This window comes from Tenrec ecaudatus, chromosome 2 (assembly GCF_050624435.1).
Source record: "Tenrec ecaudatus isolate mTenEca1 chromosome 2, mTenEca1.hap1, whole genome shotgun sequence".
In the NCBI taxonomy this organism is placed as follows: domain Eukaryota; kingdom Metazoa; phylum Chordata; class Mammalia; order Afrosoricida; family Tenrecidae; genus Tenrec; species Tenrec ecaudatus.
In genome coordinates, this window is record NC_134531.1 from 70,293,799 (window position 1) to 70,307,921 (window position 14,123).

Consider the following 14,123-nt stretch of genomic DNA (forward strand, 5'->3'; position numbering starts at 1 on the left):
AAGACAGTGAGCTATGAAAATAGTAATAATTTATAATCTATCAAGGGGTCATGAGGGTGGGGTGGGGGCAAGAGGAGCTGATACTAAGGGCTCAATAGAAAGTAATTGTCTAGAAAAGAACGATGGCAACATATGTATAAATATGCCTGATATAATTGATGTAGATTATAATAAGAAGTAAGGACCCCCCAATAAAATGATCAACAATAACAACAAAAAAGTGACATCCTTGCTTCAAGCCTTAAAGACGTCTGTGCAGATTTGTCTAATGCCATATGCGCTTGATTTTCTTGGCTTTTCCCCCACGCGTCTTGATGGTGGATCCAACCAAAATGAAATCCTTTCCATCTTCAACTTTTCCTCCATTTATTTTGGTACTATTATCTGTTGGTCCAGTTGAATGGGCATACATGAGTATGTATTAATATATATTGAATACATATTGATCAGGATATATTATCAAACACATGGCTTTTGTATGTAAAAATATGTACTCACATACATATTAAAACAGCATATATTAATCATGTGTTTGAACCTATTTCATGAGCTTGATCTTCCAAGAAATAAATTCAGGGTTCAACAGTTGAATATTCTTCAATTCCTCAAATGACTTTCTTAGTTAAATAAATCAAATCAGTGGTGTATCCTGGCACAGACTGGAGTATTTAACTGGAAATGCATAAGAGGAAACATTCTGTGGACATTAAATGTTGCAGGTGAGGATGGGGATTTGGACTACATGGCTGCATACATTTGTCAAAACTGCGTGACCAAAGTTTGTTCACGGCACTCCATGTAGAGTCTGCCTCAAGAAAAAGAACTCGGAAAAATTGATAAATATTCACAGATATTCTTGGACCTGATAAATATGCATGATGCGTATAAAAAGCATGAATTCGTACTGAGCGACCTCAGCCAGCTCACGCGGTATGCTCAGCTGTGTCTCTGCATACATCCGAGCTAGAGGGACATGTCAACGTGTCACCATCAAAGCCTCAAAATGATTTTGGATGCCTTTTGTCTTCTTTGCCTTTTAGTTTTTTAAATTGAGCATATTTTAAAAGTTTGAAAAGAAAAATAAAAGTTATTTACAAATAAATAAATGAAAAAGAATCAAGTTGTGAGGGTGGGAGGTAGGTGGAGGAGGAAAGAATATCTGACTGCCAGAATGCGTCAATGCTGAAAGATTTGTACATGGTTATTTAGTAGAGCACATTCCAACTCAGTTTTGTGGGGCAGTTAATATACTTGACAGTCCTTCCAACTCACACTGTCACTTGCCCAAGGCCACGGAAGCAGACAGTAGGAAGATGAAGTGGTGAGGCCAGAAGTGCCGTGCAGTGAAGGAGGTGGTGGTGAAGCTTCGCGGTGTAGCAATGAAAAGTGTGTGTGGCGGGGGGGGGGGGGGAGGTAAAGCATCTGGAGTGGGGGCAAGATGAGCAGAACTGGTCCTCAGGCAACAGACACTGCAAGGTGGGGTGGCAGATGTTGGCACAAAAAACTATCACCGTGGAGGATGTTGAATATACTGGGACAAACAAATCTGCCTTGGAAGAAGTACAGCCGGTGTTCTGTTTAGAAATGAGCAAAGATGGCCAGACTTCATCTCAAGTACTTTGGATAGTTATCAGGAGAGACCAGTCCCTGGCAAAGGACATCATGGAGGGAAGAGCAACAAGGATGATGACCCTTGACAAGATGATTGATACAGTTGACTGCACAAACGGGTCCAAACCTAACAACAATGGTGAGGATGGTGCAGGACTGAGAAGTGTTTCGTTGTGTGTACACAGGGTCTTGATGAATCAGAACCAAGCAGGTGGTACCTAGCAACAAGAGCCATGCGCTGGAGCCTCAACCTCTTACAATACCAGTGCAGAGAAACGAGATCTGCTTTAAACTCCCACACCCAAAGATGATCCATCACCGATGCTCACATTCTTTTGGGAAGAACATGTCACACGGACCCACCTAGTTTCAGGAAACTAGACAATGTCATCCAGGAGAAGAGAAGAAAAGTAGACATCTCTTAGAGGCTTCGATGCTTCTTACTGTCATCTCTCGTCCTTTTTAAGAGTGGGCGACTCAAAGTAGGTGTCGTTCCTTAACTAATGATACATAGGAGGTGACTCTCTTGTTGTTGGGGGACACCTACATATCAGCATGTACTCTTCGACCGAGGGGCATGCCATTTGCCCTAGATAGTCTGCCACACTCTTCTCTCTGGAAGCCATGCCTGGTGGTTCGTGTTTCTAAAGCAGAGGACTAACAGAGCCAGGGTGTTCTCACAATTCCTAACAAGAATTCCACGTCATTCTTCTGAATGTATGAGATTGGTCTGCCCCACCTCTGTGGTGTCTGATGGCCCCTAGTTCAGATCTTCCCTGGCTCGATTTATCCAGAGCTTGAATCTTAGTTTTCCCAGGGGCATGGATAAAGAGGTGGAGTGGTGGAGCTGAAAATCAAACCATTCCATAGTAAGACACCCATCCTTCTGTTTTCTACCCTGCTTCAGACTCTTCCTTTCAGTAATACCCGGGGCCATCAGATCTTGGGCCTGCCATAGAGTGAAACAGCCTTCATTACAGGCCTAGGAGCTGTGGCTCCCTCTGCTCTGAAAATTACTGCCTTGCATCTCTATCTACTATCTTCTAAAGATTCATTGCAGTCTCTGATTTGCTCTTCCTAGTCTCTCACTCAATTGACCTGTAATTATACACTTTTGAAGTTTGCTCACCCTCCTTTTCAATGATGTTTGGAAGGGAGAAGATATAGACATATATTGTTGATATGCCAAGGAGCCCTGGAATATCAGCAGTTCGGACCCACCAGCTGCTCTGCAGCAGAAAGATGAGGTTTTCTGCTTCTGTAAAAGTTTACAGCCTCAGAAAACCGCAGGTGCCATTCTTGCATCCATTCTTTTTCCCGTCTTCCTTATTCAGTGTAGAACTCTCACTTGCACACGAGGCAGCTGAAAATACTGGAGTCAGGCGCAACTTAGTTCTCAAGGAACATCCTTGCTCTTCAACCTCTCAAAGAGGGCGTATACAGCAGATTTAGCCAAGGCAACCTGCCCATAATTTGGACCATGGAGCCTGTGGGAGCTGAGACAAGAAAGATGAGAGGTGGCGTTACAATCTACCCCAACCCACGGCCCTGGAGTTGATTTCAGCTCCTAGTGAGCGAGCCTGTGGGTCACAGGAGAGCTGCCCCCTAAGGTTCCCAAGGTCGTAAATCTTGACTGAAGCAGATGGCCACATCTTTCTCTGCGAGCAGCTGGAACGTTCCTACCTTTGACCTTTCAGAATACAGTCCAGCCCTTAATCGCCTGCCAACAGGGCTCCAAGTGATGCAGCTACGAGCACCATTGCTTTCGCCCACTTTGACTCATATCAATAAATAGTCTCCCATTGGGAACAGAAAACCTTGGGCTGCTGATTGCATTAGGGTGTAGGCACACTCACACCTGTTCAGGTTGATGCTTTCTGACAGATTTAGAGGCTCCGTGTGGCCTTAGGTGTTTGCTTTGAGACAAGTGGGTGGAGGAGGCTTTTTGCCAGTCAAGATGCATTAGAAGTTCATGGCAGCTGCCTAGGAGCTGCTGCAATGTTTTCTTCTAAAGATGAATGAACTACTTTTGACTTCCAAGTATTTCCAGGGATGTAGGAGGGTTTTTGTTTTCTTTTTGTTTTTTCATGGTGGTGTTCTTTACAGTCTATTATTTTCGAGCCCTAATTACACATTGCCACAGGCAAAGTCGAACATTCTCCAAGGCTTTGGGAAAGAAAAGGTGCAGTATTCAAGGTGGGGTGGTTGCCTTTAAAAGCTCACATCTTTTGAAGAGATTTTCTCATTTATAGGAATTAACGCCTTGTGGCAGTTACATAATCTCCTGTCAACTTGAGCAAAGGGGTGGAGTGTCGCCTGTCAATCAGGTCATAGCCAGTGCTACCCCTCTGTGGGAATGGCCTCCTCCTGTGGATTCTGGGAGCTCCCGTCTTCCTTCCTAAAGGCTGGACACACACTCTCTCTGCTTCTGCTGACAAGCCACATGAAGCTGTGCTGATGGCAACCAGAGCCCTGGAGCTGGAGGAGCCACATGAAGAGCTGCACCAGGCCTGAGAAGCTTCCACAAGACTTTTCACCCACTGCTCTGAGAGCTTCCTGTTTTTGGCATCATTGCATGTGCTGCATCATTCTGTAGAAGCATTTATTGACAAGTAGTGGACTTCTGGGCTAATATTGAACGTATGGACTTGATCTGGACTGGGCCACAATATTTTCTTGATACAATTACTCTTGGATATAAAACTCTCTCCTACGCACATATGAGTGTCTCTGGATTTGTTTCTCCAGTCAACTCAGGTTAACGCATTCATGGAGTACAGCTGGTATTCTATGCAATCCTTCCGAATGATCAGCCTGCCGACATGTTCATCTAGATGTGGCACAGTTTGTCATAATGTCCCATGTAACCTGTGTAGTTCCCCTTTGTGTCCACAGTACTCCTCAGACTTCCTTATTTTTCCATAGTGGCTTTATTGAGACATAGTTCAGATACCATACAAACCACCCATTTAAAGTGTGCAAATCAATCGTGCCTAATATATTCACAGAATTGTGCAAGCATTATGGCAATCAGTTTGGGGAAGTGTCTGTCATTTTCAAAGAGCAAAACAAAACGAAAAACTGGAGTGATTCAAGTGCCCAGATCTGCTTCTCAAACTGTTGTTCAGATACCAGACAGGAGACTCCTTGAAAAAAAAAAAACGATTGTAAGATGCAAGTAGAAAATATACGAGATAAACTTGAAAAATCTTGTAGCATGAGACATTAATCACCGCTAAAAATGAAACCCATCCTCCACTGTTGAAGGTATACTAAAGTGACACAGGATTCAAGTGACAGATCGCCCAATCACCAAAACCAGTTAAAAAGCATCAAACCAAGTACATTATTAAGGACAGATTTGAGAAAAAGGAATGTAAACTTGCACTATAGAAGCCACAGGATATTACTAAATGTAACGACAAAAGCACAAAGCTCATTACCATGAAGTAAAGACGTACATAAATAGAACGGCATTCTGAGTTGATAATTGGAAGAAAATATGGTTAAGCACAGTACTACAAGTTCAAAGCAATGCCTACCAAAATACCAGCTAATTTCAGAAATTGAATGTTGTTATTGTTAGGGGTCGTTGAGTTAATTTGGACTCCTAGCAACTCTATGCACAACAGAATGAAACACTACCAGGTCCTGCCCCAGCCTCACAGTTGTTATGTTTGCTCCATTGTTGCAGCCACTGTGTCAGTCCATCTCTTTGAGGGCCTGCCTCTTTTTGCTGTCCTTCCACTTTACAAACATAATGCCCTTTTCCAGGGATGACATGAAATTGAATGACTGATGCTGAAATTCATGGGGAAATTAAAAGGACACAGAATAGCCCAAATAATCTTGAAAAAAATAGAAGAATCAAACTTTCTAATTTCAAACTAACTACAAAAGCAAATACAACCTGGGTGGGGGGGGGGGTTGAGTGGCTTCTGACTCACAGCGACCATATAGGACAGATCAGAATGTTCTAACGGGTCTCCAAGGCTTGTAATCTTTGTGGAAGCTGACTTTCAGCTGAGCATCAGCTAGTTGGGGGGTTCAAACTGTAGACTTTTTAGTAAACTGCTGAATGCTTTACCCATGTTTCCACCAAAAGCCTTTAAAGTAACTACAAAGTTACCATAATCAAGACTATGTGTTGTTGCTTTTGTTAGATGCTATCAAGGCGGTTCTGACTCATAGTGACCCTGTGTATGACAGAATGAAACCCTACCAGGTCCTGCCCCAGCCTCACAATTGTTACATTTGGTCCATCATTGCAGTCACTGGGCCAGTCCATCTCCCTGAGGGCCTTCCTCTCTTTTGCTGCCCCTCTACGTTAGCAAGCGTGAGGGCTTTCTCCAGCGACTGGTCTCTCCTGACAACACGCCCAGTGCACACGAGACAAAGTGTTGTCATACTTGCCGCTAATGAGTTGGCTGATTCTACTTCTTCCAGGACAGACTTGTTTGTTCTTTGGCTATCCATAGCACTTTCAATATTCTTCACCAACACAATAGTTCAAATGCATAACTTTTGCTTATTCCATGTCCAATTATGACAGGCCTATGAAGAGCTTTAAAATGGCATACCTAAGTCCTCAAAGGAACACCAGTGCCTTTCAACACTTTAAAGTGTCTCTTGTGCAGCAGATTTTCCCAATGCAATGTGTCCTTGATTTATGGTTCCATGAGCATGGATTGAAGAGCCAAGCAAGAAAGCAATCATTGACAACCTCAGTCTTTCCCCGTTTATCATGCGACTACCTACTGGGCCAGTTGTGAGGCGTTTCATCTTCTTTACATTGAGTTGTAATCCACACCGAAGGCTGCATGCTTCAGGTCCTCTTCATTTTCAGCGAGCAAGGTCGTGCCATCTGCAGATCACAGGTTGTTAACAAGCCCTCGTCCAGTCCCGAGGATACATTCTTCTTCACATAATCACTTTCTCTGATTGCTTACTCAGCATGCATGCAGACTGAAGCAGTGTGGTGAAAGGATATAATCTTGATGGGCACCTTTCCTTATTTTAAAACCATGCAGTATTCTCTTGTTCTGTTCCCACAGCTGCCTCTTGATCCCTGTACAGATTCCAGTTGAGCACAATGGAATGTTCTGGAATTCCCATTAGTCTCAAGGCCAACTATAGTTTTTTTGACTATTGCTTTAATGACTGTGCCGAGGCTTTGGACTGTGTGGATCCTAACAAACTCTGGAGTCTTTCTGTTCAAGTCTTGGTTCTACCATTGCTTCCATTTGCATTGGCTACTCTAGGATTAAGAGCAAGTTGCGGGATCTCTTCTGACATCCCCTGTGATGGTTTCTTTTTTCCCAGTCTTTGTAGTGACCCTTTGCTTTCTTTGTGTGTGACGTTCTTGGTGTCATTCCATGGAAAATCAAGTATTCTGTTATTAATGTTTAATGCATCAAATGTGTTCCTGAAATTTGGGTGGGATGTATTCGAGGTTGTATTTTGGCTCTTGTGGACTTGTTTCCGTTTTCTTCAACTCGAACTTATATATAAGCAAGATTGCTGTTGCTGTCATTTATTATGGAGTCAGATGTCAAATCATGGTGATTCTATGTATGCAGAGTATAATGGCTTCATACAGGCTTTACGACCGTGACTCTTGGAAGAAGGTCATTAGATCTGTTTTCCAAGGGTCTCTGAGTGGGTTCAAATTACTAACCTCTTGGTTAGTACTGAAGAACTTAACTATTTGCACCACCAGGTGCTTATAGATAGATAAAGGAGTGGGGAAAACAAAGAAATAAACCCTCCTACTTAGAGAAATTGATTTTTTCACAAACACATCAAGACCATTCAAAGGGGAAGGAATAGTCTTTACAACCAATAATGCTAGGACAACAGATAACCACCCAGAAAAGGATGAAGTGTGAGCCTTACCTCACACCATATAAGAACAAATAAAAACAATTGCTTCAAAATCATAGAAACCATTCTTAAACAAAAGTATCAGTGTCAAACTCTTATTTCTTGACACATTTTCCATCTGGCTCTTTACATGTTGGAAGGCAGTGTTCCCATCGTTCTAGTCTCACCCTGCTGGGATAGTAGTTACCTATTGGACTGCGATCCACAAGCTCAGCAGTTGGAAAACAGTAGCCACTCCTAGGGAGAAAGGGGAGTTTTCTTTCTAGTCCCGTGAAGACATACAGTCTCAGAAACCCACAGAGGCAATTCTACCACGTTCTACAAGGTTGCCATGCACTCGATAGCAATGAGGGTTTTTTTGTTTTGTTTTTAGAGTAATTCCATACCCCCCCCCACACCAATTTTCTGCTCTTTGCTGGGCAGCAGCTTGGGCATCCTTAAAGGACCCCAACGGTTGTTCCTATTAGATGATCTTTTCATTGAGGAACCAAAGAAGTTTGGAGAGAGGAAAGATCAAGGCTTCACGATGGAAGAGGAAAGGCTTCCCAACAGAATTCTCATAGGCCAATCTTGGGTGCTCTTCAATGAATGAGCAAGTGCATTGTTGTTGGGGGAAGGGGGAACCCCTCCGTGTAACATCCCTGGCCTTTTCCTCATCAAAACCAGTTCTCGTTTTCTTAAATCTTCTTTCTTATAAGCCTCTGTGATTTTCCTGTGTCCTGTGAGAATATTGATTACAATCATCACCCCTTTGGAGTACTAAAATATCTTCATACGTTTTGAGATGAACCTTTTGCCTGGAATTTAACTGGCCCATCAGATCTTCTTAGAAAATATTTTGAAGGGGGATTTGTTTGTTTGGAATATAATTCATGTACCATACAATTCAATGGTTTAAATATTTTTTAAAGATGGCCAAAAATTAGCACAATCAATTTTAGAATGTTTTCTTTATTCTTATACCCATTGTTATTGGCTCCCCTCCCCCAACCTTCCTTGTCATAATGCTAAGGATTTATTAATCTACTTACTGTCTCTATGAATCACTTAGCCTGGATTTCATATAAAGAAAACCATACCCAAAAACATTCCAACAATTACAGCAAAATAGAACACATATACAACACCCCCCAAAAAAAAGAAATCTGAGGGGGTGTCAGGAGTAGGGGAACTCATCACAAGGTTAGATACATAGCCCACCCCCAGGGGGACAAATGGCAGAAATGTGGGTAAAGGGAGACAATGGAAAGTGTAAGATACGAAAGAGCAACAACAATATGTAATTGATCAAGGATTCACGAGGGTGGAAGGGTGGGCATGGTAGATATATAATTGTTTATCAATTTGAGAATTAAGAGTGTAGGGGTGGAGTCTAGGCTGTTAATCAGGATATGGTCAATGAGATCTCTGAGTGGGCATGGCCTTCTCCTACGAATTCTAGGAAATCCTGATTCTCCTCCTTGGAGGCAGGAGCCACCTCCCTCTCTCTGCCACTCCCTGGGAGACACTGCAGCTGACAGGATACATGGAACTACCCTAGTGCCCGGAGCTGAAGAAGCTGCATGGATCTACCCTGGTGCAACCAGACCTCTGAAGCTGGAGAAGCCACGTAGAGATCCCTGTCAGTGCTGAGATGCTTACAATGCCACTGGATCCAAGACTTTATACCCACTGGGCTGTGACTCATCCTGCATTCAGTGTCATTGCATGTGTTTTGTGAGTCTGAAGAGGATCTTATAGACTTGTATCAGACATATACGCTAATATTAGACTTATGGACTTGGACTAGATTGGGTCGGGATGCTTCCTTAATGTACAATTACCCTTTATATAAAGCTCTCTCTTGTACACAAATGAGTCTCTATGAATTTGTTTCTCTAGTCTACCCAGACTAACACAGCGAGTATGGTAGGAGGATATCACCCTGACACGCACCTTTCCTGATTTTAAGCCATGCAGTATTCCCTTGTACTGTTCACACAATTGCCTCTTAATCCATTTACAAGTTCTGAATGAGCACAATGAACTCGTATGTAATTCCCTTTCTTCTCAAGGACATCCATAGTTTAGTATGCTCCATGCAGTCGAATGCGTTTGCACAGTCAATGTACCACAAGTATCCCTCTTTCTGGTCTTCTCTGCTTTGAATCCAGCCGGAACTTCTGGCAGCTCCTGTCAATGTTCTGCTGCCGCTGTTGTTAGAGGATCTTAAGCTAAATGCTGCTTGTGTGCAATCACCAGTGATATTGTCCCATAGTCTGAGCATCCTGTTGGGTCACCTTTCTTTGGAATGGCCACAAATATAGATCTCTTCCAGTCAGTTGGCCAAGTAGCTGTGAGTACTTTCAGTACGTCTCCAGCTTTCTGAAACATCTCAGAAGCACTGAATTATAAAACTCTTAGAAGAAGAACAAGGCCTAAATATTGGTGACATTGGGTCAGAGAATGCCCCTCCCGCTACTGGTCTCACTGTAAATCAGGTGCAGGGAGGACGGCATAAAAAGCACGTGCACCAACAATACAATCGATCAACTGAACTTTAGCTACATTCCAAGCTTTCCTACTTCTAAGGAAAGCAATGAAAACAATGGGAAGAAATGGAAGAAAAAATCTGGAAATCAAATATCTGATACAAAAGAAAACAATTCAATTCACATTTGAGCATGTATAGATATTTTTCAGAAAAGATATTCAACGAATACAATACATGAAAAGATGCAAAGGTTCTTAGTCACTAGGGGAAATGGCCATGAAAGTCTCAATAAAGTACACTTCACTTCCCCTGGAATGGCTGCTATTAAAGAGCCATTGAAAGCACGACTACAGAGAACGTGCAGACACTGGAACCGGCGTACACTGCTCGTATCAGTATAAAACAGTGCAGCCACCCTGGAAACCAATTTGGCAGGCTTTAAAGGAAATACATATATAATGCTATCATCCATTAAAAGAGATAGTTTTACTTCTCCTTTTGTAATTTGGATGTCTTTTATTTCTTTCTCTTGGTTAATTGATCTGGCTAGGCCTTCCAGTACTATATTGACTAGTCACGATGAAAGAGGGTATCCTTGTCTCGTTCCGGATCACAAAAGGAAAGATCCTAGGCTGTCTCCAGTGAGGATGATGTTGGCTGTGGTTTTTCCATGAACGTCCCTTACTGAGCTGAACATTTTCTCTTCTATTTGTGTCTTCTGGAGTGCTTTCTTTGGGAACAGTTACTGGGTTTTGTCAGAAGCCTTTTCTAAGTTAGTTAAAATTATCACTTGGCTTTTTCCTTTGTTACAGTAATGTGGCATATTACATTGATTTTCTGAAGTTGAATCCCCCTTTGAGTTCCTGTAATAAACCCCACTTGATTATGGTATCTAATTATTTTACTATGTTCTTAGACGCAGTTTGACAATATTTTGCTGAGGATTTGTACATCTGTCTTCTTTAGGGGTATTGATCTTAGTTTACTTGCCCAATGCTTCTTCTTACAGATGATATGAATCTATATATAGAAGACCTCCAAGAATCCATAAGAAAGCTATTTGAACTACTATGTTCTTCAGCATGTGGCAGAATGCAAGATCAACACACAAAAATTAGGAGGACTTCTATGTTCCAGTTTTGAGCATTCTGAAAAGAAAATTAAGCATATAATCCCATTTACAATTGCACCTAAAAGAACGAAATACCATGGGATGAATTTAATCAGGGAGGTGAAAGACTGGAAACTATAAAATATTTCTGAAAGAAATTAAGGATGATCTGGGATAATCCTTATCCCAGATAAATGGGATAAGGGTTCCATGCTTGTGGGTTGGAAGACAGTATGATCAATATATCAGTACTATGTAAAGCAACCTATAGATTCAATGCAATCCCCAATCAACTTTCAACAGCTTTGTTTGCAGAATTGGTGAAGGCAAGTCTTCAATTTATTGGAATTGAGAAGAGTCCTGAATACCCAGAGCAAACTTGACAAAGAGCAGAATAGGAGGAGTCCCACAGCCCCATCTCAGAACACATTGAAAAGCTACAGCAATAGAGAGAGTCTGCTCCCGGAAGAATGGTAGACCTGTAGACCAGGAAGTAGAATTTTAAATCCAGAAATATTTACATATGTTCATGTCATTCATATGTCATTATGTTATGGATACGGCATGTATATATGTAATTATATTAATATACAATGATAAGGGTGTAGGTCTATGTACATATATTTATAGGTTAAGTATAAGGTAGCAGATGGACATTGGGCCTCTACTCAAGTCCTCCCTCCATGCAAGAACACTTTGTTCTAATAACCTGGCATTCTGTGATGCTCACCTTTCTGACATGATGGGTGCATAAGCTAATGTGGTGAAGAAAGCTGATGATGCTCAGCTATTACAAGACATAGCATCTGGAGTTTTAAAAACTTGAATTTAAACGAGTGGCCATCTAGCAGGGAAGCAACAAAGCTCACATGTGTGATCACATGTGTGATCAAGAGGTGTCGATGGGATCGGGTATCAGGCATAAGAAGACTCCAAACAAACAATGATTTCAATGCAAATGAGGGGGGTAGGAAGGGAGACAATATCTATAGAAAATTGGACATCTCCTCACAGAAGGGTCACAAGAAAGGGATGAGCCAGCTCAGGTGCAGCATAGCACTGATGAAACAGCCAACATTCCTCTAGTTCTTTAATGCTCCCCCCCACCTACTATCATCACCCCAGTTCCATCTTACCAATCTGGCTAGACCAGAGCATGTACACTGGTACACAGATAAAGAGCTTTTGATACACAGAACCCAGTACAGATGAACCCCTCAGGACCAATAATGAGTGTAGTGATACCATTAGGGTAGGGGGAAGGTGAGGGAGAAGGGGGAGAAAAGGGGAGCTGATCACAATGATCAACGTACAACACTCCCCCTCAGGGGGATAAACAACCGAAACATGGGTGAAGGGAGATAGCAGATGGTATAAAATATGAAAATTAAAATAATTAATAAATTATCAAGGGTTCGTGAGGGTGGGGAAGGGAGGGGAGAAAAGAGGAGCTGATACCAAGGGCTCAAGTAGAAAGAAAATATTTTAGAAATTATGATGTCAACATATGTACAAATATGCTCAATGTAATTGAATGTATGGATTATTAAAAGAGCTGTAAGAACTCCCAATAAAATGATTTATTAAAATAAATAAATAATAATGGGAAGCCAAAAATAAAATCCAGAAATAGCGCAATATGTCTGTTGTCAGAAACGGTGAGAAAGGCATCCAGTAATAGTTTCTTGTACAAGTAGTGCCGGACCAGAAGGATTTGTACATGGAAAAGAATGAAGTTCGCCATGTCCCACCAGCACTTCCCCAACCTAACTCAAAATGGGGGAACTGCCTAAATGCACAACATAAAACATAAAGCCCTTAGAAACAAACCCAGGGGCAGTGCTTCAGGAGCTAGTCTTTAACAACAGATTCTTAAATATGACACCCAAAACATAAGAAACAAAAATCCAAAATAAATAAATTGACTCTCATCAAAATGAAAAGAAAACCTCTATACACCAAAGGACTTGACTAAGGATAGAGGGGAGAGGCAATCCCTTCGCCTTGGTTACCCCCACCCACACCGGGGCTTCTTCCACATGGCTACGGCTGGGTTGGAGGAGAGTGGGTAGTGGCTCATGTACTGTAGATTCGTGTTGTTCATATCAAGATTTAGTGCTGCTTCGTGAATAAATGTTCCTTCATCTACTGCGTGCCCTTCATACATTTAAACGAGATTTAAATACAACACCATATGCACACATGTGCAGATCACCTCAGATTGTAATCACACAATATCATTACATAGCTAAAGTTCACTGTCTTTAGCTTTCATAGAAACTTTAAATGGTTGCATTTAAAACAAATTTCACTCGTTGTGGTTTTACTGGGGAGTGGTTCTAGGGGGTACCTCATATTTCCATTCTAAAATCCCCCCGATTTTCTTGCCCTGGCTCTGATCCACAGCGAATTCTCTGGTGTCCAATAGTTTATCTCCCCAAATCTGGTGTTCCCGTATGACACATTGCTACCTGTCCAGCCTGGTACAAAGCCAGACACTCTCTTAGGAGCGTGAAAGGAGCCCTCCTGGAGGGGGTCTCGGTCCAGGCTGTACAGTGTCCACTCTGATCGCTCTGAGCCTGTGAGTTCAGTGATAACAACCCTTTCAAGCGAGAGTGCTATCCTGTCTGCCCCAAATTAGCCAGGCTAATTCAGTAGAACGTTTTTTTCATGAACTCTAGAATGTGAGATGTTTTTTAATACAGTATGTGTCTAAGCTTTTTTAGGTTGGATACTTTTAGGTTCATTTTTTAAAAACAGGTGTGGAAAGGTTAGTAAATATGAACAAAGCTATAGATTGACAAGGAGAGTGAACAGGCAGGTATATTAAAGATTCATGACAGGTGGTAAATGTTACAATATCTCCTTTGAAAACAAACCAAGCAGTTCAGACTCTCATGTATTTCTAGGGGGCTGGGGTACTGCTTTTCTTTACATCTCAGTGTTCCTGGGCTCCAATTAAAGAGTGTCACATACACACGTTATTGTTCTCCCCAAATAAAGAACACTTTGTTCTTTGTTTTGATCATCTGGAAATTTCGATGA